This window comes from Panthera onca, chromosome A2 (genome assembly GCF_046562875.1).
Source record: "Panthera onca isolate mPanOnc1 chromosome A2, mPanOnc1 haplotype 2, whole genome shotgun sequence".
NCBI lineage: Eukaryota > Metazoa > Chordata > Mammalia > Carnivora > Felidae > Panthera > Panthera onca.
In genome coordinates this window covers 135,007,909-135,022,251 of record NC_138340.1, presented here as the reverse complement: position 1 = coordinate 135,022,251, position 14,343 = coordinate 135,007,909, and the positions used below count along the sequence as shown (strand labels likewise).

The 14,343-nt window shown below is 40.4% G+C and overlaps 1 protein-coding gene across 7 annotated transcripts in view; it reads right to left on the bottom strand.

Moving 5' to 3' along the window:
- Positions 1-14,343, bottom strand: part of ST7 (suppression of tumorigenicity 7) — a 268,935-nt gene that overhangs the window by 223,413 nt on the left and 31,179 nt on the right. The window contains exon 1 of one of the 7 annotated variants that reach the window (XM_078440215.2): positions 10,167-11,835. The exons of the other annotated variants lie outside the window; for them this stretch is intronic. The gene's annotated coding sequence lies outside the window, so the exon portion shown is untranslated. Of the gene's footprint in view, positions 1-10,166; positions 11,836-14,343 lie in introns of those variants that run through there. 7 annotated transcript variants of the gene reach the window in all.

The window sequence follows — 14,343 nt, the reverse complement described above, 5'->3', positions numbered from 1 at the left end:
ATCTTTAACTTAACATATCCAAAACTAGTCTTCCCCCAAAACCAGCTCCTCCCTGCCCTTAAACTGGCCTTCCTCATCTCATTTGATGTCAACCGGGATGGATACATGGATTTTCTCTCCAAAGAATCTGATATTTGGCAATAATTAAAAAAAAACAAAAACAAAAACTGAAGTAGCTAGAATTCATTCACTCTGACAGTGGTATCTGAGAAAACTATCTATTAGTTCCTGCTACCTAGATCCCTGGAGATGCTCTATATTTTATCCTTTCTGTAATCTAATTCACCTTTTTATTAGATTCTGAAATTTTCACTTTTCTTTAAATTGGCTAGGGTTAGTTTCTGTTGCTTATAAGTAAAATCCCTTACTCCATATAACCACTAACTCTCAGCTCACTGACTTGTCACCACCAACTCCCGATTTGCCACCAAACTCTGTCCTTTATCCTCCTTTCCACTTACACTTAGGATGCAGAAGCAGCCCATTATAACAGACTCTAATCATACATGCCCAGAAACGTTCTGTATGTTATCTGAGAAATTCTAAAGATTAAAATTATCTTTCACCAAAGTATTTGTTCCCAAATTGGCTATGTTCAGCTATTCACAGAGAACACAATGGGTAGGAAATCTGTCAGAGGGTGTTCCCTGCAGCTCATCTAAAACAGTCTTATACCACAAATTCTGATAATCCCTTCCTTTGATCCCACACAATCTCCATTATAGCAGCTAACCTCAGTCAAACACAATTAATTATTCGTGACTTCATGAAAGGAAGGGACGAGGTCTTCTCATCTCTGTACCTCATGTGAGGCAGGCTTGATAAATGTTTGTTGAATTTTATCAGAAAGTAGTACAGAAATGCTTCACATTTTTTAAACAATCACCATACTTTCAAAAGATATGCACTCTTGAGTTGAACATGATGTTGATTATCTACTACTAATATATCTGAGCATGAACTATCAGCTAAGTCTTTCTAATCATATTAAAAAATAAAAAGGGAATTATACATGAGCCTACAAAGCACTTTATTATATTGATATTTCTAACTAATTCATTAATTATCTTAGGTCAAATTTTGTGTACATCTCAAAAATAAGAATACCATGTTTACTCACATTCCTCCCATCACATTGTTTTAGAATAAATGTCTTCTGTCAGGGCACCTGGGTGGCTCTGTCAGTTAAGCATCCGATTCTTAATTTCAGCTCAGGTCATGATCTCATGGTTTGTGAGATCAAGCCCCACTTGGGATTCTTTCCCTCCAACTCTCTTTCAAAATAAAATAAAAGTGAACTTAAAAAAAAATAAAAAATAAATGCCTCGGGGAGCCTGGGTGGTTCAGTCGGTTAAGCGTCCAACTTCGGCTCAGGTCATGATCTCACGGTCCATGAGTTCGAGCCCCGCGTTGGGCTCTGTGCTTACAGCTCAGAGCCTGGAGCCTGTTTCAGATTCTGTGTCTCCCTCTCTCTCTGCCCCTCCCCTGTTCATGCTCTGTCTCTCTCTGTCTCAAAAATAAATGTTAAAAAATAAAAAATAAAAAATGCCTTACATTTAAACTTGAGAATTACATGAATAAACAGAATGATCTAAAAGAACTTCCCAGTAATTTCTGCCCCTACCCTCCAGTTTAATCTTTTATCTAACCAACATATTGAGCATAAATATCAACACCACATATGTAAGTCTCAAAGGTAAGTCTCAAAGGTAACAAGATGGGTTTTCCTCTAAAAACTCTACTTTATAAAAGAAAGCCACACAAATGTGTAGACAAGCACCATCTAGTGGCAAAAAGAAGTACTCCAGATAAACAGTTAACACTGACAGATACAAATTAAGTTACATACCCAAATCTAAATCATGGACATTTGTTGTCCAGAACTCAATTTTGTAAAAATGTTTTAATAACCGTGTGATTAAAAGTAAGCCAGTTTTAAGATAAATGTTAAGACTAAATGTCATTAGGACAGTGTAGGTTCAGCTGTTTTTTAACATTCTTGAAAACCTCCTCACCTTGAAGTGGAAAGAAGTGAACTGACACCTGTATTGAACACCTGCTGTGCCATGCATTGGGCACATTTACATATGCTAATCTCATTTAACCCCCACAACAACTCAGTAAAGAAGTTATTAAAATTCCCATTGTAGGGGCTCCTGGATGGCTTAGTCAATTAAGCGGTTAAGCATCCAACTCTTGATTTCCCCTCAGGTCATGATCTCATGGTTCCCTGATAGCCTGTTTAGGATTCTCTCTCTCTCTCTCTCTCTCTCTCTCTCTCTCTCTCTCTCTGTGCCCCTCACCCACTCACACGTGTGTGTGCTCTCTTTCTCTCTCTCAAAATAAATAAACTTAAAAAATTCCCATTGTACAAATAAGGAAACTGAACCTCAGATACTAAATAATTTAAATCATACGAACATTAGGTGATGGAGTCACCTCCCCATCTACTGCGCATCTATTACTGGGTCCTTGCAGAAGAATAAAGTACTACAATAGGCAAAGTGTATACAAACTGAGCACTTACTTTAGGTCATATATAACTGACTCCAACATGGACAAGAGATAATGTGCTGTTAGGTAACAGATAATTCCTCACACTTTGGGATTAATCAGACTGTTGGCTAAAAGGGGACAAAGCCCATCTTAGCCCTGAACATACCAAAGTGTATTAGAAAGATCACAGACTTTGGTATCAGGCCTAAGGACAAACCAGTATTAGCAAACTAGGGCCTCCTGTGCAACAGCAGAGCACAGTGCTGGGGCTGGGACACAAAGGTGTCCATGGGAGAAATAACTGGCTCTCACAGAGTCTACAGTCCTGCTCTTGAATAAGTCAGTCTAGTGAAAAAGAAGACAGACTAGTGGATCCTTTGGGCATACAGGGAGAGACTACCTAATCCATAACCTGATTAGGTTAAGACTAAATGTCATTAGTCCAAAAGTCATTAGTCCAACTACAAAAAGGAGGAGTTTCTTAGAAAATTTCTAACTGGGTAAAGAAAGTCCTCTTCACAGAGAGGCCTTTACAAATTACTCATCTCAGCTTTCAAAATATTATTATTGGTCTCTCTCTCTCTCTCTCCCTCCCTCTCCCCCTCTCTCTCTCTCTCTCTCACACACACACACACACACACACACACACACTCACTCACTCACTCACTCACACATGCACACATACATGCAGCTAAAATGAATATGTGCAAACTGGGGTGTATATTCAAACTTCTACTTTCCAGAAGACATGCCTTTTTTAACAGGGTTCAATTCTTCAAGTCCTCAGATCTTCACGGATGTAGAGCACTATCATTTTAAGAATTGAAGGATTTAACAAATAGATGATGGTATAATGTAATGAAAGAGGGCAAGACTTTGAAGCCAGGCCTATTGAAATTCCAGGTCTGTAATAACTGATTAACAGATTATTTGGTTTTTTGTTTTGTTTTGTTTTTAGTAAGAAGGGTGGAGAGGGGACAATCTTAAAGGTAAGTCCACCTCTTCTCTTTCTCTTTCTAAATAATTCATTTCTAAACTCATAGGGAGGGCCAAGCAAGGTAGATGATGAGATGGTAAGACACACAGTAAGGGCGGCAGCAGAGGCCCAGCACAAGGTAAAGGAGCATCTATGCAAAAGAGCAGCCCCACCTGAGGTGTCAGAGCCCAAGCAGGGTAAGAAGGGTGTAAGAACAGGTAATGGCCCCATGTGCAGTGTCAGAGCTGAGTAGCGTGAGGAAGACCTCTCCTGGCAGAAGTGGGAAGGGATGCAGAGTTGCTGGTGTTGAAGCCCAGATGGGATGAACAGGGCCTCTGCAGAGGACTGCTCAGAATGTGGTTTCAACATCCAACTGTGTCAAAGCCACAGTGAGGTTAGAAGGGATATTAAGAGACACTGGTTACACACAGATATGTTGAGTAAAGAGTAAACATATTAAGAATAAAGGGACCCAGGTTTCTCACTGTCAGTGAAGCAATGAATGTGGAAAGGAGGAAAATTGAAATGAATCCTGGATTAGATTGGAATATGAGGCATCAAAGTGAACACATGATTTCAAGAGAGATACATAAGGAATAAGTAGATATAAAGAAATATACATGCATATAACAAATATACATATATATGCATATAAAGACATATATCACATACCCACACACACATATATATATACCCTTGCTCTGTCCTCTTGAGCAGACTGGGAACAGCAACACTCTAATAAGCAAATAGCATAATGCCCAGATGTTGGCTTCTAAATATTTTTCTCCACTAAAAGAAAAAGATTCTTAGAGAAATCACTGATTCCAAGGCTGTAGCAGGTAAAGCACAAGTTGTAACTGGACACCTTAGAAAGTAATGAAGCCCTCAACGAATGACAGGGATATGTCAAAAGAATATAGAAGCCAGCTTGAATGGGCTCACATAGGCCAAATCTAGAACGGTTTGAGCATCAAAATAATAATAGTAACAAATTATAGCCCACTGAACAAAACCAGAAACCAGGAATCCATACTGGTAGAAAGAAAGAAATTAATACATTAAAAGTCAGATAAAGAACTCCCATGGTTTCAAAGCACTTCTCCACAAAATACTAACTACGAAACAACTAAGAATAACTTTACAGTACTGAAACCTTGCAGACACCACCTTAGTCAAGTGACCAAAATGACCATCATCAGTAATGGGACAAATAAAAATCATGTACCACCTGAGAGGATGCAATGAGAAAAACACAGCATCACTACTGTGTTATTCCAGCCAAAGACACATACATAGCCTGAACTTAGTCATGAAGAACCATTGGGCAAATCCAAGTTGAAGGTCATACTACAAAATAATAGGCATGTGTTCATCAAAAGCATCCAGGTTATGAAAATCAAGGAAAGACTGAAGAACTATTCTAAAGAAGCCAAGAGAGACACAGCAACTAAATGCAATGCATGATTGCAAACTGCATCCTTTTGCTATAAAACACATTATAGGTACCACTGGAAAGACTTGAATAGGGTCTGATAACTACATAGTTACTGGTTATTGTTAATTGGTACTGTACCAATTTCTAATTAAACTGATTAATAATCAAAATCAATTAGGGGTGCCTGAGTGGCTCAGTCGGTTAAGCGTCTGACTTCTTCAGCTCAGGTCATGATCTCGTGGTTTGTGAGTTCAAGCCCTGCATCCAGCTCTGTGCTGATGGCTCAGAGCCTGGAGCCTGCTTTGGATTCTGTGTCTCTCCCTCTCTCCGCCCCTCCCATGCTCATGCTCTGTCTCTCTCTGTCTCTCAGTAATAAATAAACATTAAAAAAAATTTTTTTAATAATAATAATCAAAATCAATTAATTTTGATGGTCTTACTCTGGTTATGTAGGAGAATACCCTTGTTTGTAGGAAATGCTAAAGTAAAGTAAAGTAAAGGGAATTACATCAGCAATGTACTCTCCAACAATTCTAGAAGGGGAAACAAACAAACAAGTAATGGCTCCCTGGTGCTTGTAGCAGCATTATATTTTCAATTTATCTGTAAGTTTGAGATTATTTTTAAGTAAAAATTTTAGTTAAAAAGAACTGAATGAGGACTGTCAGAGGGGGCTCCATGTAGACCACCAGTTGTTCCTTGTGACCAACATCATCAAATAGAAGGGCTCGGCTTACAGATGACCATGTACTGAATGGGAGAAGACCTAGGACCCGGAGAGTCCAGGGGCTGACAGGCCTGGATGAACCATAATGTAGGAGTAAGACTGGCAGAAAAGGTCCAGCTCCTCAGAAAACATAGGACAAGGAGTTTACGGAGTCAATAGAATATATTGGTTATATGAGGCACTTTAGAATTTGGGTCATTTGGAACCACTTGGACTCAGGTAAACTAGAGGTATCCAACTTGCAGATGAGTCATCTGGCCTCCACGATCAGAAAAATGAGGAATTTTTAAGATAATTAAGAACATGAATAGGGGTACCTGGGTAGTTCAGTCGGTTGAGCATCCGGCTCTTGACTTCGGCTCAGGTCATGATCTCATGGCTTGTGAGTTCAAGCCCCATGTCAGGCTCTGTGATGGCAGTTATAAATTTATAAACTTCATTAAAAAAAGAATATGAGCATGGAAATGATGTTACATGAAGTAAAGTACACTCTGAGTACAGCATAGAATCAAGCTAGAAAGGTTCATTGGAGTTAATGGAAAAGGACCTAGAATATTAGGCTTAGATGTCTCTATTTTATTTGCTAGGCAACAGAAAAACATTAAAGGATTTGAAAGCAAAATTCCAGTATGCAGAATAGATTAGGAGAGATTAGAGGCAGGAAGATCAACTGGGAGATTACTGTAATAAGATTATAAAGGCTGAAATACAGGTAGAGGTAGAAATCGAAGAGAGATTCATGAGGCATTACAAATCTGACAGGATTTGCCAACTACCACATATAAAGGAAAAGATAGATAAAGATTATTATGTCTCTTGAAAATGGTGGAATCCTTAAGAAAAATGGAGCTCTGCTAGCAAGAAAAGAGAAAGAGCTAGTGATCTGTATCTCAATGAAAATATCTAATAGGCTGTTAAGAATGCAAACCCGGAAGTTGGGAGAGTCAGAAAAGAAATATACAGTTAACTCTCATCTAACGTAAAATCACCAAAGGGTACAGCCTAAGAAAAGAAAATTGTTGAAAACAGAACCTTGAGATAGACCTTTAAAAAAAAATGGTTCAAGGAGTCAGAGAAAAATGCCTTATGTTAGATATTTTTCCTTTGCTCCCCTCCATGTCTACTTCCTGTCTTTCCCACTCGGCCCTCTGGCTTCTGGTTGGATCAGCCAATAACAGACCCTTACAAGGGATTAAGAGAGTGAAAGGAGACTAGAGACAGGCATTTTTCCTAGTTGTCTGAGAATCATCTCAGGGTCACAAACTGGCCCTGTCTCTCTACTAAAGACCATGGCCCTTCTACAACTATCTCTCCAGGTTCCAGGAACTGCTGTTTCCCCTTGTCCCTTCAGACCTACATATGGTTATGGCTCCCTGCTACTTAGCACCAGTGTATTGCACTATTTTTTATTATTAATAAAATATCCTTTATTATTATCCTGCCCACATCTTCATAAATAATCCCTTAATTAAATTCTTCTCAATTAACAATTTGAGTGTCTGATCTGTTTCCTGCTAGGACCTTCACTGGCATAGTAACCTTATCTTCGCCAGCAATAATTATCTCCATAATATATATCAAAGCATTTAATTTCCCCCATTCAAAACTGCTTACACAAAGTTCTAGTCAACAGCCTTTTTTCTAGGATCCACTGGTCCATTCTACCTTTGGTCTCCTCTGTTGCCTTTCAAGATGCTGGATTCTAAGACATCAGAACTGGGATTCATCCTCACTAATCCTGTGGAAGCTGGTGCCTCCAGGGAAAAGGAGATCTGAAGACATCAGAAAAGCATACACTGCAGACCAGGAAGCAGCCTCTCCCTTCCCTGGCAAGAGACACATTGTTCCACATATACTGGCCCAGCCTTTGTGACCTATTGTTTCTCTCTTTGAAGACTGCCAATGGCCAGAAAGCCTACCTGTTTTACCAAAGGATGTGAGGCTGGCCAGAAGGAGCCAAGGAATGACTCAGCTAAGCTCTTGGCACCTTTCCCTGCTTACCTGATGGGATAAAATTCACTGATGCTGAAGAATGTAGCAAGTTGCCAACCACTAGCCTGTTAAAGAGAATCCTGGAATTGCCCAACCATCTACTGAAAGTGTGGCTTCAAGATTAAAGCCCCATTACTATTCAGGGTTTGGTGCCCCAGTCAGCTGCACTCCAGATTAAAATCACCTCTGTAAGACCAAGCCAAGCAGGCATGCTGGGCCTGACTTAGTAGCAGTGAAGACAATGGCACAAAGGAGTTTGGGGAAGGCGGGAAGAGAGATTCACTAAAACTAAGCCACTGAAAAGTAAAAGAATCACACAGAAAAGACCTGAACTTCTGAGTATTAGGTCATATAAGAATGTATTATTCCAGCAGGAAGAGATGTACCAAACCTGATGAGGTGGCTTTTCTCCCACCTGTAAAAGAAAGCTATTTCATATACTGTTGTAGAACAGACACACTCTGGCAATACTAAGCCCTATCCAGTTCACGGAAACCAGCAATGTCTCAATGACTGCTAAATAGGCATATACAATTGGAAATGGACATTAAAATAACAGTATATCACTTGGTACCTGTCAAACTAGCAAAAATATTGAAGTCGGTAACCTCAAGATTTGGTGACAATGTTGAAAAACAGAAGCTTGCACACAGGACTGGTAGAGTATATAATGGAATAACCAATGTGGTAAATTAATCATTGATCATAATTCTTCACATCCTCCTTGTTTTGAAATTATGATCCACATCTTTGCCAGATGACTTTGTAGTATCACCCACTAGAATTAGCAGAGTATATTTCCCCTCCCGCAGAGATGTTGGGCTTGGCCATGTGCCTTGCTCTGGCCAACAGAAAACGAACAGAAGTGGCAATGAGCCAGTTCTAGGTATCGTCCACATGAGGTTTCACATACTTCTACTTGTCTTTCTTTTGCTCTTGCCAGTTCCCATGAGAATGGGTAGCTGTTTGTATAAAAGTCTGAGAAAAATGGAACAGATCTGAACCCAACCTTAACCCAACCTGCAGCCAACAGACTAGAGCCCAGAGTCTGGAATCAGGAATCTGGCCTCACTCATTGCAGTTGCAACACTCACAAATCAATGGGGAAAAATAATTACTATTCCAAACCATTAAGTTTTAAAGTATTTGTCTGTTTGTTTCTATTTTGTTTTATGTAGCATTACTGCAGCAATCTCTGACTGCTACAACCATCTATAAAGTGATATGGCAATATCCAATAAAGTTAGAGATGTTCACATGGCTGAGAAATAGATGCTTCCGAGTATACGCCCTAAAGCAGAGGTTCTCAGCCCAATTATATTTAACATCTCCTTTTTATAAACAAATAATGTTAAACACCCTTTTTCTACCCCATAAGAAACCTAGCTGAAGCTGTGCTTGCAGGACTCTGGGAGTGAATATCTCCTTAAATTCTTCACCTACGCACCTCATTTGCCTCATCCCAGGCCCAACCCTATTTTAAATAGTCCAATTGTATTCAGAATGCAAAGTTTTCATGACTTCAGTAGAAGATTTAATGAAATAGACAGATATTTGTACTCTTACAAAGTATCACCAAGAACGCAAAATCTACTGATACAGGCTGATGCAAATGTGTTGTATTAGTAACTCAGACACTACAGACAATATTGCTACTGGAGTTATGAGTTTCCAAAATGATGAACAATTCTTGGTGAAGCTCTGAACAAAGTAGTCTTTAGTCTATTTACATGGTAATTTGAATTCTTAAAATCAATAGCATATACTATACCTATTAAAAAGTATTTTAGGATGACATCTGGAATGAACAGATAATTATAAACAGACTTTTTGCCTGTATGAATACCTGTGGGATATATTTAAAAATTATGTAGGGTACAGGAAAACATATACATTGTGGGTCACCAAGAATCCTTGTCCTCATCCTTTCAATGCCAATCATTGTGATAACTAAAATTGTCCCCCACAAATTTCTACACTTTCCCTACTGGGTACTATTACCATTGATAATCCCTTCCCTGGGGAAATCAGACACAAGTGCAAAGAGGTTTATGCAGCATTCACTGTCCATTTGTAATGAAATGTAGATGCCACAGTACATTCACACAATGGAATACTACACAATTAAAATAAATGAACTATGGCTACAACATGTAAAACTTTCACCAGCATATGTCAAATAACAGAAACAAGTTACTGAAAGGTATGTGCTGTACCCTTATTACTACCTTATTACTACTTTATTCATGTCAATATTTTAAACTTGCAAAAAATTACTATGTATTGTTTATGAATACATTAAATAAAAGGAAATAATACCAACTTCAGGAATATGTTTACCAATAGAGAGGAAAGGGGGGGTAAGGGATATGGTACAGCTTTACCTCTACAGGTAAGCGTTAATTTAAAAAGAGAGAGAGAGAAAGAGAGAGAGAGAGAGAGAGAGAGATGGGGCAGGAAATATACGAGATGAGCCAGGAGCATCTTGCAGCACTATAAAGTAAGGAAGTGCTTAAAAAGAAAAACCATAATGGAGGCACCTGAGTGGCTCAGTTGGTTAAGCGTCAGACTTCAGCTCAGGTCATGTCTTGCATTTCAAGCCATGCATTGGACTCTGTGCTGGAGCCTGCTTCAGATTCTGTATCTCCTTCTCTCTGCCCCTCCCCCGCTCACATTCTTGTCTCTCTGTCAAAAATAAATACACAGTAAAAAAATAAATAAAAATTTTTAAAAAATTTTAAAAACCATAATGAAGAATGTATGTCAAAGGGACCCAGGAGTCATCTGAAAGAGCTCCCAGGGCACCTGGGTGGTTCAGTCAGTTAAACATCTGACTCTTGGTTTCAGCTCAGGTCATGATTTCATGGCTTTGTGGGTTTGAGCCCTGCTTTAGGCTCTGTGCTGACAGCTCAGGGCCTGGAGCCTGCTTCAGATTCTGTGTCTCCCTCTCTCTCTGCCCCTCTCCCGCTCATGCTCTCTCTCTGTCAAAAATAAATAAACATTAAAAAAGTTTATATATATACGTATATATATATGTATGAGCCCATACTAATGAAATAAACAGGAACAGATAAATCTCCTATGAGAACCATTCCAACTCTGCGTGTAAATACTCTACCCTCTAGGTGGGTAAGAGATTGATTATACAAACAGGCAGTGACCAGACCACATATAAAAATGGAACTCTGATCCAGAACTCACAACACCAGTCCTGAAAGCCAAACCACAACTTCTGTAGTAATCAGCCCAGTCAGGACTTAACCAATAAATGACAGTTTCTCTAATTTTTTGTCCCCATTTCAAATTTAGGATCAACCTGAAAAAAACCTAAATATGCTCCCCTAAACCAACAACAGAGTATGTTCTGCTTAGAGTTAGCCTTCTTCAGCTTCCCCGTCCCAAAAGCCTCCAGTTAGGGCCTACCTGAAGCCTTCCTTTTTTTTCTGCTGCAAAGCTTTCTTACTTAGTTGCTTGCCTTCCAGTCCCTGCCAAAAGCAAGTGAGGGTGGCTGTAGCAAGCTCTGAAGTAATAGCCTTTACTTGTTCTCATTTGTATGGTCCTTGTTTATTTCCATAAGGGGAAGCAAAACTCTTCAATCTTTAATTGTGGGCTGCGCAAAGTGACTTCCATTCTAAGAGGACAGTATTTGGGGATGGAGGTGGGCGGGAGGGAGACTCACTTTACAGTGTAGAACTTGACAAACACTACCTCAGCCAGCTGATCAAGGTCAACATCAACACTGATAAGTCAAACTGATAGTATGTACCCTTGATATGTATAAAAATGGCACTATACGTCTGTGGTCTTCCTCCCCAAAACCCATAATACCAGAAAGATCATGAGAAAAATACCAAAAAATTTCAACTAATGGATAGTCTACAAAACACCTAACCAGTACCCTCAAAACTGTCAAGGTCATCGAAAACAATAAAAGTATGAAAAATTGTCACAGCCAAGAGGAGTCTAAAGAGACAGGACTGCCAAATGTAGTAAGTATGGTATTCTGAATGGGATCCTGGACCATAAAAGGACATTTGGTAAAAACTAAGGAAATGTGAATAAACTCTGCACTTCAGTTAATAAGGATATATCAAGATTGTTCATTAATTGCTACAAATGTACCACACTAATGTACATTAACAATAGAAACTGGGTGTGAGGTATATAGGAAGTCTCTACACAAAGTAATTTTTCTTGTAAATCTAAAAGTGTTCCATAAAATACAGTTTATATAGTTTATACTAAAAAGAGAAAGGAAAAGCAATATGAATACTTTATGGCAAAATGTTCCTATCCTTTTCCATACAGGTAAAATGCATCAGAATCAGAACTTTTTCAATTTTTTTAATTCTTCACAATGAACTCCAATTTAACCTCAACAGATTCTCACTCTTCCTTTTTCATCCTTCAGCCACATTTGCAGTGTCCTGAAGGCACCAAGTTCTGAAGGCACTTTGTTAATGCAGTTCCATTAGCCTCAGGGATTCCTAGAGCAAGGTCTAACTCAGTAACTTCCACCATGAATTTAAAGCTTTCTCATCCCTTGGTGTTTGGTATTGATTTGCTCCTTTGGGCTCTGCACATTTTACTTTGGATTACAGTTGATTGTATGCCTGTTTCTCTTTCCCTCTCTGCACCAAGGACCTTGAAGACAGGAACCATGTCTTATTCACATTTCTATTCTCCACACCTACCCCACTCTTCAATCTTCTTGTTGGCTAGTCAATGACAAAAAGAGATTCCTATAAAGCTAAGTATTAATGGAATTCACATATCAAGAGCATATTTTGAGTGAAATATAATATTTTATTGAGATAAATGCAACAAAGTAATGTAATCCACCAATAAGGTACTGTCTTAATGTCTAAATGTTTTTATATCTCCTTTTGTTTTTGCAGGTATTCCAAACATAAGAATATACATTAAAAAGGCATTTATGTTCTACTTCTAAGTCATGTTTATTCCTAGAGAGTAAGCTAGACATGAAACAATGGGTGGTCATAATGTTCAAGACACAGTAGGGAAAAGCCCATCTGATACCCTCACTGTTACACAACTCTGTTTCCCTGGTTAGTCCCAGTCTGCTAATCACTACACATACTAGTATCATTTAAGTTTTCCCTTTAGACTGGGCCATAATAAATCTCTGTTCTCTCTTAACAGTTTCGATGCAAGCTTTGAATTTAGATCCCCTCCCACTTAAACAGTAACATGTTGTTTGCCTTATATTTTTTAAGTATCTTACTTGTTTTCTCCATCACATATATTCCCATGGTTAAAACTAAAAGTGCTCATTTTAAGATTCACAGTTCTTTTAACTGTCTTTTAAAATCCAGCAGGAGTGCCGGAAGATGGCGGCGTAGGAGGACGCGGGGCTCACAGCGCGTCCTGCCGATCACTTAGATTCCACCTACACCTGCCTAAAGAACCCAGAAAACCGCCAGAGGATTAGCAGAAGGGAGTCTCCGGAGTCAAGCGCAGACTAGAGGCCCACGGAAGAGGGTAGGAAGGGCGGCGAGGCGGTGCGCGCTCCACGGACTGGCGGGAGGGAGCCGGGGCGGAGGGGCGGCTCGCCGGCCAAGCGGAGCCCCCGAGTCTGGCTGGCAAAAGCGGAGGGGCCGGACGGACTGTGTTCCGACAGCAAGCGCGACTTAGCGTCTGGGAGGTCATAAGTTAACAGCTTGCTCAGAAAGCGGGAAGGCTGGAGGACAAAGGGAGGGAGAGCTGCTGAGCCCCCGGACGGCAGAGCTCAGCTTGGCGGGGAACAAAGGCGCCAGCGCCATCTCCCCCGCCCATCCCCCAGCCAAAATCCCAAAGGGAACCAGTTCCTGCCAGGAAACTTGCTCGCTCCGCGCAAACACCCAACTCTGTGCTTCTGCGGAGCCAAACCTCCGGCAGCGGATCTGACTCCCTCCCGCTGCCACAGGGCTCCTCCTGAAGTGGATCACCTAAGGAGAAGCGAGCTAAGCCTGCCCCTCCAGCCCCCGTGCACCTTGCCTACCCACCCCAGCTAATACGCCAGATCCCCAGCAACACAAGCCTGGCAGTGTGCAAGTAGCCCAGACGGGACACGCCACCCCACAGTGAATCCCGCCCCTAGGAGAGGGGAAGAGAAGGCACACACCAGTCTGACTGTGGCCCCAGCAGTGGGCTGGGGGCAGACATCGGGTCGGACTGCGGCCCCGCCCACTAACTCCAGTTATACACCACAGCACAGGGGAAGTGCACTGCAGGTCCTCACCACGCCAGGGACTCTCCAAAATGACCAAACGGAAGAATTCCCCTCAGAAGAATCTCCAGGAAATAACAACAGCTAATGAACTGATCAAAAAGGATTTAAATAATATAACAGAAAGTGAATTTAGAATAATAGTCATAAAATTAATCGCTGGGCTTGAAAACAGTATACAGGACAGCAGAGAATCTCTTGCCACAAAGATCGAGGGACTAAGGAACAGTCACGAGGAGTTGAAAAACGCTTTAAACGAATTGCAAAACAAAATGGAATCCACGATGGCTCGGCTTGAAGAGGCAGAGGAGAGAATAGGTGAACTAGAAGATAAAGTTATGGAGAAAGAGGAAGCTGAAAGAAAGAGAGATAAAAAATCCAGGAGTATGAGGGGAAAATTAGAGAACTAAGTGATACACTAAAAAAAAATAATATACGCATAATTGGTATCCCAGAGGAGGAAGAGAGAGGGAAGGGTGCTGAAGGGG